Raw genomic sequence first — 12,433 nt, 5'->3', positions numbered from 1 at the left:
ATTGCCCCAGCCCCCCACAGAAGACTGTCGATAGCAGGAGAGAAGAGATAGAGGAGCTTCCAAGTCCCTCCCTCGCCATCAGCCGTGGACGGCATCGGCACTAGCTGTGGCTGCAATCTCAGTGTCTGCAAGAACAGGTCTGGTATTTTGCAGGGTGAGAGAGTCTGCGAGGACTGGTCTAGTGGGTGATAGGGTAAGAAATCTGTGCTGCAGGTATGGTGGGTGATGGTGAAAGAGTCTGCGAGGACAGGTCTGGTCATGGGCGTTCCTAAAGAGGAGGGGGCCCATGTGCAGTCTCCGACACGGGCCCCCTCCTCTCCGCCCGGCGGCCGGCAGCGCAATGAGCTGTGCGCGAACAGCGCCGGAGTTATAGACTCTGGGCACTAGAGTGTGCCCAAAGTCTATAGTGTATACACAGGTCACCGGGAAAATGGCCGCGGTGGCCATTTTCCCTGTACTGCGCATGCGCGAATGACGTGGGACTCTGGAGAGGAAAGTAATATTATGGGTGCAGGGTGTGCAGTGCAGGGCCCCCCTGGACCCAGGGGTCCGTGTTCCCCGCACACCCTGCACCCATTATAGATACGCCCCTGGGTCTGGTGTTTGGCAGTGTGACAGATTCTGCAGGAACAGGTGTGGTGGGTGACAGGGTGAGAGTCTACAGGGACATATGTGGTGGGTGACACGGTGAGAGTCTACAGGGACCGATTTGGTGGGTGACATGGTGAGAGTCTACAGGGTCAGGTGTGGTGGGTGACAGGGTGAGAGTCTGCAGGGTCAGATATGGTGGGTGACAGGGTGAGAGTCTGCAGGGTCAGATGTGGTGGGTGACAGGGTGAGAGTCTGCAGGGTCAGATGTGGTGGGTGATAGGGTAGAGTCTGGAGGGCAGGTCTGATAACAGTACCCCCCCCGTCCCCTTCAATGTCCACCTCTCATAGCGCTCCCTCTTAAATACGCTCTCCCCCCTTCAATAACCACATCACAGTACCCCCTTCTTTCAATAACCACATCAGAACACCCTTCCTCCCCTTCAATATTCACCTCTCAGCACCACCACCGCCACCAGCAAACTTACCTTCTTTGGAGACTGACACCCCTGCAGTGTGGTGGCCACAGACCAGCCATCGTGAATGCGCACCTGAGGGCTGAGAGAGAGGAGCTGAGGGAGGTGGAGCTACCTGGCTGCTCCGACACTGTATTACAGCACACACTGAGCACAGAGCGGCCAGTGAGCATCCTCCCAGCCAACCTTGTACATGTGGGGGCAGCCCTGGAGCACTCAAATTGTACCGGCCCGGGGAGCATATGGCACCCTGCCCCCCCAGCCCAACCCGCCCCTGCATATGGGATTCAAAAAGAAAGTTCATTAGAAAGCTAAAGAATACTTTATGTAATTGGCAAGTTTGTGTTAATTAATCTGTCAATTTGCAATTACATGGTAGAGCATTTAGGAGACAGGGCCCTGCTTAGGGGAGGTTACATTTTAGGGAGGTTTGGTGGACAAGGAGGGAGAGTGGGGCAATCTCCAAATTCTTCTTCCTTTTCTTCTTACATTACCTTCTCTCTCCTGTCCTCCACATCAATACCCTCCTTCAACATAGGGCAGAGGGACCTAGGGGGAATTCAATTATAGGGCGAATCCGGCTGAATCTGTGCGTCAGCTGCAACGCTTTATGGCAGTGGGATCTTGCACAAAAGTGTTCACTACTCCAGAGGGAAGCAAGCACTTTTGTGCAAATCCGGAATTCGGATGGCTGGGCGAAGGGTGCGAGACGGGCTACTGTTGCCGGCATTTAAACGCAGAGTCAAAAGCAATTCCATCCCCCTAGAGTCTATGATTTTGGTCAGTATAACATTTCTGCTACATTTCCAAGCTATACTGGCTATTGCTGTGGGTTCAGTTGTGTACTCGGGAGCACTGCGGAAATTCCTGTTGTGTAGCACCCAGTTAATTAATCTGCAATTGGATGACAAATCTCCTGTACCCATTTTATTTATATCACAAGGGAAATGGATGGAACTCATGTGGTGCGGATACCATCAAGAAGAAATTATTTTATTATTCAGAAACATGAATGTCCAGGGCAACTGTGATGACTCCAACGGGCCTATTCATCAAACGATAAATGGCCCGGTAACCATGCGGAAACACTAGTTTCCGCATATTTAGGTTACCAGGCCATTCATCATGAGGGGTCGGATAGGATCCCACTTGGTATTCAGCAAACTCCGAAAACTGAAAGTTTTCGGAGTTTGCTGCCAAGAACAAGCGCCATCTTCTAACGGCGCTTGTTCTCGGATCTCCGCTCCTTCCTATGGGATGGAGTTCTGGGGTGCAAAGAGGGATGCGAGCGGATCCCTCCGCCGCCTCCTCACTACCTTCCTGGCGGCTTTGCACATGCGTGACCCGAGCTTTTCGGAGCAGTTGTCCCCTCACCGGAGCAATGATGAATTGCTCCGGTGTCACGTTTTCCCCGCTGCGGTAGGATACTTAAGTATCCCTCGCAGCGAGTTCAAAATTTCATCATCGGAAGGCATACGGTCTTCATTGATGAATAGGCCCCCAAATCTGGAGTCTGATTGGAGTGCCTAAGACTCCTCTGTGATGAGGCAATCAGGCATATGTCACAGAGGTATGGTAGAGATGAGTGACTTTTATGTGGGATACACACTTTGCCGATGGATCGGCCATCCAACCATTATAGTAAGTATGTGCCTGTGTATCTGCAGTGTTGACGGCATTTTAACTGCTTCCTGTGGGCAGCATATGGGTGGGTTGGTTGGTTGTGTGTATACACCGGCAGATGTAAACAATATATCTGCAAGACATATTGCATTTGCCGTGCCGCAAGGTCGAAGAGATATCTGTGAACAACGTAATTCACAGACGTATCGGGTGATAGTCGGGACAATATATCATTCTACTGCTGTGCAAACTATACAGTATATATTGTCCAGTGTGTACCCCAGCGCATATGCTAATACTGTGTTTTGCAGTAAAATGTGGAAACATTACTTTGGCTACAGCACTTTAGTTGCCAAAATGTTCAATTCCAGTTCGCATAAATTTTGCTAAGCATCTAATCTTTGTTGAATCATTTTATTTGCCAAACAGTTTTCATTTGTCCCATCTGTTCATCTGGATTTTTGTGAGGAAGTTAAACGACTGTATTAACAAAACATTTCAATACAGACATAGGTTGATTTTCTAATTCTATTTTTTTTCCATTTTAGTAGGCAGCCAATACCCTTACTGCTAGTGGCTTCTTACTCCTATATGACATTCAGACACCACAAAAGAAAGTGCCGCAAATATCTCCACCAGGTTGGTCAATGAGCTGACTTTGGGCTTCTTAAAGCACGATTCTGTACTCTTGAGATGTTTGGTGGAAACCTTATGTTTGCACTAGATGTTGTGTGCATCTGGGAGAAGAATCAAGGTTGCTGGCCAAGAGTTATAGTAGATGATGTCTACACAGAGCCTGGGGACTTTCAGGGGTATGTCTTCTTCTGAGATTATGTACTTCACTAATCTGCCTTTTGGTTAAGATCAGGGGTAGATGCTCATGCATACTGTGGGGCTTAAGTAGGCAATGGGCTGTCACCTAGTCCTTTGGCCAAGAGGCTGGCTGCCTGAAGCCTGAGAAACTATGTGCCCCTAGTGCCGCATGCACTAGCAGTTTTTAACTTTTTGCACTTTCATAACCGTTTTATGTGTGTGTGTGTTTCATGTTTTTATGGAGTTTTATGGGCTACCCTCTCCCCAAGTCATCTGAGGCTCTCCCCTTCTGGGGAAAGCTACAGAATCTGTTCCCCAGGAGAAAGCATTGGTGAACCCTGGAGAGAAAGAGGCAACCACATGCCTTGTAACTGAGGGAAGCCCATGGGCCCCTGTTCCCCAAGGAGCCCCTCGGTTCCAGATGTCAGGGATGTCAACGGTTCCCACCTAGCTTCAGCGAAGGGAGACAAGAAGACTCCTTTTTCCCCTTACTGGGGCCCTTTGGCTCTGAGGTGTGGGGAGAAACTGTGTCCTTTTTTACTGCACTAGGTGGTTGGAGCACACATTTCTGGATTCAATAAAAACAAAAAATACTTTAGTTGTAAGTGCATTTTAAAATACACATTATGTAGATAAAATTAGGCATATTGTTATGTTTAACATTTTGGCCTTAAAAATATTCCACAGTACTGCAGCTGGTATCGTGGTACAGTGTAAGTAGTGAAAGACATTCAGGGATCAAGCTTCACAAGTTGTCCACTCACGATGACGCACTGATGTGTTTTGTCTTTCTCTTAACACTTTATCAAAACTTGATCAGACTTTCTGCTTTAGACTGTGGGTACACAGGGCCTGATTCAGACCCGGTCACAAGCGCTGAGCGCTCGCAACCGGGTCGATGTTTGCCCACTGGGCATGCGCACAACGGAGCCGGCTCCGTTGTGCGCATGCGCGAGACCCGGCTAGCGATGGGTGCTCCGTCGCTCCGGTTCTCGCACCAAAGGGGGCGAGCTGTCGATGGTGATTGACAGCTCCCCCCGTTTGGTAGGCGGGCAGGGGGGGTGGCTGGCCAAACGGTGGCGTTCCCGAAGGAACGCCTGCTGTTTGGGGGTGGCCCCACTGACATCACCAGTGATGTCAGTGGGAGAGCTTCCGGCTCTATTAGAGCCAGAAGCTCTCTGGGGCTTGCGGCCATGAGACCCTACCACAAGGGTCTCGACGCAAGCCTGATGGTCGCGATGGTCTTGACCATCGCGACCATCAACCTGGCCGCTCGCAATAGCTATGGGTGGTCAGGCCAGAAGCCTGAACAAAAAAAAACAAAACGCCCTGATTCAGAGCGAGCGCTCGTTCAGAGCGTCTGTCTCTGAATCAGGCCCACTGTGTACTGCAGTTTCGCAGCTGAAAGTTATAACATTGGATCTTGAATAGGTATTCTACATTTAAGCTGGGTACACACCTATACAATCGTTGGGCCATTCTTTTGATTTTGTCCCATTCATGCGACATCACAAGAGTGTGTACGCACCTTCCATCATGGTTTGTTGGAAGAGAACTGGGCCAATTGAAGTATCGCTTCTTATGTGCAGTTTAATACTCATCCGTTTCGACCAGGTGAGATCGGACCAAAAGTGCAATGTGTATGCTCCTTCGACCGTTCTTTTATTTTGATATTTTGCCAGTCAGGAAACGAAGGTCAGCAGTATGATTATATACTGTAGGTGTCTATGCACGCATCGGCACTGTGGTTGGGATTTCAATCGAGAGTGAAGTTGATCGAACCATTGCATTGAAAGAGCGATCGCAAAGTGTACACAACTTTAGTTGTACCACTGCTAATTACTTGTTTTGCACACCTGCTAGTAGTGGCTAATGCATTTGTTGATCACTGTGTATGATTTTTTGTCCTAGTGTAAAGACTTATTGTCTTTCGCAAATATAAAGTGTTGTCTGTGGTCTGTTGCACTTGTAAGCGGCTAGTCAGACTCATTAGTTATCACAGTTACAACTTCAATTTTGTACAGTCAGTTCAGAACAGGATAGTCCAAGCAGGATAGTTACAGATGCCACAGGACAGTAGAGCTGCACACATCAGTGCATACACTGTGAGTGCCAGACCAGATTTGCTGTATTACTCTGGTACTGTGCTCCTTTCTATAGCAATAGGTTTTCTCTCCACAATCACTAAAATCATTAACCTTTTTATGGCCTTTTTATGATCTATTAAAAGTCAGAATTAATTAACTGGCAGCTGGTCAATAGATATAATAAGTACTCAGCAATGTCACTAAGGAGTTTAATAATTATATGGTGTCTTATACAACTGCAGTGGAGAATCAACCCCTACTAATCTATATGTAAATATGCATCACACTAATGTTCATAATAATAATCCGGCAGCCAGAACATGCCTCTAATGGACTCACTATATAATATAAAGATAAACACTGTAAAGGCGCTGTTCTCAGTGACTGCAAAAGAGGATCTCACACTGGGCCTGATTCAGAGGTTATTGTCATTGCAGCCGCAATTGTGCGGAGTAGCAGCGACAGTAATATCCAAATGCTAATTTCAGCCTTCCCCCTCTGTACTGGCATGCTCTGGACAGTGCAAGCCCTGGGGTGCCCACTTTCAGTGCCCGTGGATGGTGTAAACGTTCCATCATCACAATCACCATCGACACTTGCACCCAGGACTGTAACAGGGCAGTAGTGCACCCTGTGCTGGTCCCATCCCACATACCTGTGACATCATGATGTCACGTCTAAGGTGCACAACCAATAGCTTTATAGCTTTAGGAAGTGGAGCACTAGGACGCTCTGAGCATCTCATTAGTAGTGCTACTGGCTGCAGGGTACCGTTTCAGCAATGGTGCCTCCCCATTGCTGAAACGGTGCAGTGTCTCCTTCTCAACTCCGGCCAAACATGGCCTCTGCGTCTGAGAATGCAGCCAGTTGCATATAATACACGCCTGTGATACTCCCATGATGCGCCCATGAGATGGCCTATTTTTGCATTCACTTCAGGCCACTTCCCAGTCACCACCCAGGAACATCCATGGTTTTGCCTCTACTTTCCTAATGCCAGTATCTCCGTACGTAACAGCGGACTCCTACATACACTCAGAGGAATGCATGCGTCGTTGGGACCTCTGAATTTTTTTCCGCATCTGCAGTAGCAAATAAACGCTGACCTCCACCAACATCAGCATTGCGCCCACACCTAAATCACGCACACTGTGGGCCTGATTCAGAGACGGGCACAATGCCGATAGTTACGCAGAATGAGCGCTCGCTTGATAATGTGCATACTCAAAAGCTGCACTGCGCACATGCAGTGATTGTTTTGCGATTACTAACGTATAGAGAAACCATTCGCAAAGTGAGTGACAAGAAGTAATTGTTTTTGGGGAGGCAAACACAGACGTGTCTGATCGTTTAAACGCTGTTACATGGGCGTGCATAAATTATTCATTGCGATTTCCTGCACAGCATGAGACTGCAAAACACCTGCGAGTCAGGGGTGTTGCAGTGTTTGCGGCTGGTCAGACTTGCCCCATATGCAGCCCCGGCGACAGGGGGGGTACAAGGGGCAAACCTGTGCTGGGTCCCGAGTGTCTGAGGGGCCCAAGAGCTCAGGGGCCCAAACATCATCTGCCGCGGGTTCGCGGCTAATACTAAATAATAAGTTCACTGGCCACCTGTCTGGTGATTATCACCGGGCCTCCCCCCACTTCCGCACTCCCCTAAGGTAACCCGTCGAGCCATGACCACGTTATCCCTACTTACTGAGGGTGGTCACGGCCCTGGCACATATCGCGTCATGATGATGCTGCGCGGCTGCATCAGCACTCCTCACTGCATCCCTGGCCTGCACTGCACTGCGACGCCTGGTCCATCTACCGAGGAGCAGGGAGGCCAGCAGGAAGTGGAGCCGTCCGTGGCCGAGCACACAGACAGGCCAGCACACTACATCAAGCCACTGTCTGTTCCAGCAGATGCTTATGGGGGTAAGTGACATCCATGACAAACAGTGTTCTTTTTATATTTAAGATATTGACAAAGTGCCCCTTTTCCATTTTTACATATAGCTGCAGTTTTCTTTAAAAAAATAAAAATAAATAAATATATATATAAATAATGTGTATATATGTTTATATATATATATATATATACATATACTCGTGTGTATATATATATATATATATATATATATATATAATATATGTGTGTGTGTATATATACAGTCAGGTCCATAAATATTGGGACATTGACAGAATTTTCAGATTTTGGCCTTTATTCACCACCACAATGGTTTTGAAATGAAACAAACAAGATGTGCTTTAACTGCAGACTTTCAGATTTAATTTGAGGGTAATTACATCCAAATCGGGTGAACGGTGTAGGAATTACAACAGTTTCTATATGTGCCTCCCACTTTTTAAGGGGCCAAAAGTAATGGGACTATCAACTCAAAAGCTATTTCATGGACAGGTGTGGGCTATTCCCTCGTTATTTCATTATCAATTAAGCAGGTAAAAGGTCTGGAGTTGATTCTAGGTGTGACATTTGCATTTGGAATCAGTTGCTGTCAACTCTCAATATGAGATCCAAAGAGCTGTCACTATCAGTGAAGCAAGCCATCATTAGGCTGAAAAATCAAAACAAACCCATCAGAGAGATAGCAAAAACATTAGGTGTGGCCAAATCAACTGTTTGGAACATTCTTAAAAAGAAAGAATGCACCGGAGAGCTCAACAACACCAAAAGACCCGGAAGACCATGGAAAACAACTGTGGTGGATGACAAAAGAATTATTTCCCTGGTGAAGAAAAACCCCTTCACAACAGTTGGCCAAATCAAGAACACTCTCCAGGAGGTAGATGTATATCTGTCAAAGTCAACAATCAAGAGAAGACGTCACAAGAGTGAATATAGAGGGTTCACCACAAGATGCAAACCATTGGTGAGCCACAAAAACAGGAAGACCAGATTAGAGTTTGCCAAACAACATCTAAAAAAGCCATTACAGTTCTGGAACAACATCCTATTGACAGATGAGACAAAGATCAACTTGTACCACAGTGATGGGAAGAGAAAAGAAGGAAAGGAACTGCTCATGATCCAAAACATACCACCTCATCAGTGAAGCATGGTGGTGGTAGTGTCATGGCGTGGGCATGTATGGCTGCCAATGGAACAGGTTCCCTTGTATATATTGATGATGTGACTGCTGACAAAAACAGCAGAATTAATTCTGAAGTATTTCGGGCAATATTATATGCTCATATTCAGTCAAATGCTTCAAAACTCATTGGACAGCGCTTCACAGTGCAGATGGACAATGACCCGAAGCACACTGCAAAAGCAACCAAAGAGTTTTTTAAGGCTAAAAAGTGGAATGTTATGCAATGGCCAAGTCAGCCCCTGACCTGAATCCAATTGAGCATGCATTTCACTTGATGAAGACAAAACTGAAGGGAAAATGCCCCAAGAACAAGTAGGAACTGAAGACATGTGCAGTAGAGGCCTGGCAGAGCTTCACCAGGGATGAAACCCAGCGTCTAGTGATGTCTATGCGTTCCAGACTTCAGGCTGTAATTGCATGCAAAGGATTTGCAACAAAGTATTAAAAAGAGAAAGTTAGATTTAGGATTGTTTAGTTTGTCCCATTACTTTTGGCCCCGTAAAAAGTGGGAGGCACATATAGAAACCGTTGTAATTCCTACAACGTTCACCTGATTTGGATGTAATTACCCTCAAATAAAATCTAAAAGTCTGCAGTTAAAGCACATCTTGTTTGTTTCATTTCAAAGCCATTGTGGTGGCGAATAGAGGACAAAATATGAAAATTCTGTCAATGTCCCAATATTTATGGACCTGACTGTATATATATATATATATATATATATATATATATATATACATATACATACACACATATATATATATATATACACGCACACATATACATATATATATTATATATACACACACACACATATATATACGTATATATATATACACACACATACACACATTATATATATATGTGCCGTGAGTTTATGTACCTGAGTGCCGCTGCTCCTTTCGTTGTGTGATCTCTTACAGAGGGAACCGCAAAAGATGCAATTTTGATTACATTGGAGTGCCGCTCTGCATGACTATAGAGAGGAGGCGATCGGGCCAAACTCTTGCTCCAGAGAGAAGCGATGTGGATACATAAATTGGATACGGTCCACCCTCGCGGCCTTAATGAAGCTATACACCTTGGGATGTTTTTGGATTAAAGTATTTTTGGATCTCAAGTGGGGGTGCATCATCAGATTTTGTAATGATACAATTTTTTTTTTGTTTTGTTTTTTCGAGTGTTGTGGCAATGTGGGTTTCCTATGGAGTTTGTTTATTTGTTATTTATTTTTAATTATTTAATGTGTCTAAATTTGGTTGTTTATAATTGACATTTTTTAAAAATGTCGACACACATGTTGACAAACCATGTTTTTGTATACATTATAATTTAGGCATATGTAATTCAATCCAGATGGATAGACATTGTCCTATCATTATATTATCTATGAGGAGGTGTTTATCATTGGTTTGCTTACAGGCTGCGTCTTTTTGATGGACATGCATGTCGACTGCCCGATTGATATTAGCTTGATGAGTCAATATATGAAAACTCTGTTAGTTACATCTTCATTTAAATTAATGGGTTATATGGTGACGTATACTTGTTTGTCTGCGTCACCGGGTCCCTAGTGTTCTTGTATATTACTTCGTGATTTGATTGATCCGGGCACTAGCATCAACGGATGAAGTGCAGGAAGCCTTAACAGCGGTTGTCATGACTGCTGTATTAGCTTGCGTGCCACTTGACAGGAAATGGTACCGACTTGCGTTCCACTTGGCAGGAAGTTTGGGGAATTGACACGCACGCTAGCGGGGGATGCAGCTCGATTATACCTTTAAGGTTTGTTTTTATATATGTGTCTGTTAACATGTTTTTTTTCATTACTTTTCATTTTTTAGTTAGTCTTTGATTGGTATTATTGCACAATTACAAATGATGTCTTCATGTCTCTATATGTTTGTATTGTTTGTACTCACATGATTGTGAGGGAGGAGTCTCTTAATTGGACTCAGGTATATATTGATGCAAAGTACTACTTGGAATTGTACCTTGACAAAGGTCCATGGCTAGGACCGAAACGTCGGAGCTTTACTATGATGCTGTAAAATTTTTTTTAAAAAGATGAAATAAAAACTCATTTTAGAAGACTGGTGAGTGCACCCCCTTTGTTCATTTTTTGTATTCAGGGATACAGGTGATCCCTTTTGGGTGGCTACCCCAGCAATTGGATTTTCAGACGTGAGTGTGGACTAATACTGGACTTTAAAAAAAAATAAAAAATTTTTTTGCATTGTCCTGCACCCGTAGTGTTTGTTACATTTTGGATATTTTCAAGACTTGTGATTTATAAATCAAAGTTTTTTTCAACAAGGAGTATATGCATCTAAAGAACATTCGTGTGTTTTTTTTTTTAAAAAAAAGGATTTTTTCATGTTTGTTTTTCTTTTTCTATATTTTTTCTTTTTTTGTTGCTAAAATTTTTTTTGCCATAGCCAGCCATAGTGGTGACTGCGGTTTTGCTAAACACATGGAAAATTTGGTTTCTGCCGAATTGTTATTTAGTGCTGAACATGATCAATTGGTTCTGACAGATGAGGATGCTGAGCGTGTGCTATTTGGGGTTAATGATTTCAGTAAATTGCCTGCTGAGAGTGCTCTCGACCTTTTCCACAAACTTTTACACTTAGAGAAAAGAGAAATAGATCTATTACTCCATGGGCAATTTCTATCTGATTACTTTCGAAAAAAGCAGATCCCTCGTGGTTTTAGAATAAAGAATATTCCCACGATTGGAAGAAATAACCCCATATTTTGTAGTAAATGGCGTACAGTACTTAATAAGTGCTCCTTTGATTTGCTTTTGTTGGTGATTGAAGAGGTTGGAGTAGATTTAAAAAAAGTCAGAGGTGAAATTGCAAGCATTAAACCTAATATAGTGACAACTTTGCAGGGTGATATCTCAGAGCAGTGGATTGATAAATTAAAAGTACAACTAGATAAATATCAGAAAGATTTGATAGCCTTCAAGCGGGTTAAACTTGAAAAAGTTAGTAGGGACTATCAGGAACATCGTGTCTATCGATGGTTGACAGGTACTGATAACCAGACCTATAGATTTAGAAATATAAGATCTAGAAATCCCCATTTTCAACTTGATAGCTATACTTCCTCTGATAGGGACTCCTCTGACACGCAAACCAACACTAAACCACCCTTACCACGGGTTAATACTCGCTCCCAGTTTGACATTGCTTTAAACGCAGAAGGCCCCACCCGAGGCGGGGCAAATACAAAGGGAGGGAGAAAACCGACGAAAACGCAAAAAATTCGGTCATAAATTTGTCTTCTTATAAATTGAATATAGATGAGATGAACCTTCTATCGAAGGGTTTATCGTTTGTCCCCACCACCTATCATAACGATTTTAGGTGGAGTATTGACAAATATAAAATGAACCGGAAATTAAGATTGAAGGAGAGATTTAATGAGAATACTAGTACACAATGTATTGTATTTAAAAGGAAGAGCACGTTCGATCCACCATCGCAAAACCCTAGCATTAAAACGTTTTCTAGGTTATTGGATCAAAGTATACAAGAATCTCTCAGTGTACAACAAAGAGTGAGACACAATCTGCCTTTAGCTGAAAGAATCGTTTTACGCGATCTCAGTAAAAATGAGCAAATTACGATTAGAACAGCGGATAAAGGCGGGGCAGTGGTTGTGCTTAACACTACTGATTATGACGCTGAAGTAAGGAGACAGTTGTCAGATACTGGTACTTATCGATTGTTAATTGG

This window comes from Taudactylus pleione, unplaced genomic scaffold (genome assembly GCF_031769625.1).
Source record: "Taudactylus pleione unplaced genomic scaffold, aTauple2 ptg001207l, whole genome shotgun sequence".
Taxonomy (NCBI): domain Eukaryota; kingdom Metazoa; phylum Chordata; class Amphibia; order Anura; family Myobatrachidae; genus Taudactylus; species Taudactylus pleione.
This window is presented reverse-complemented; position numbering follows the sequence as displayed.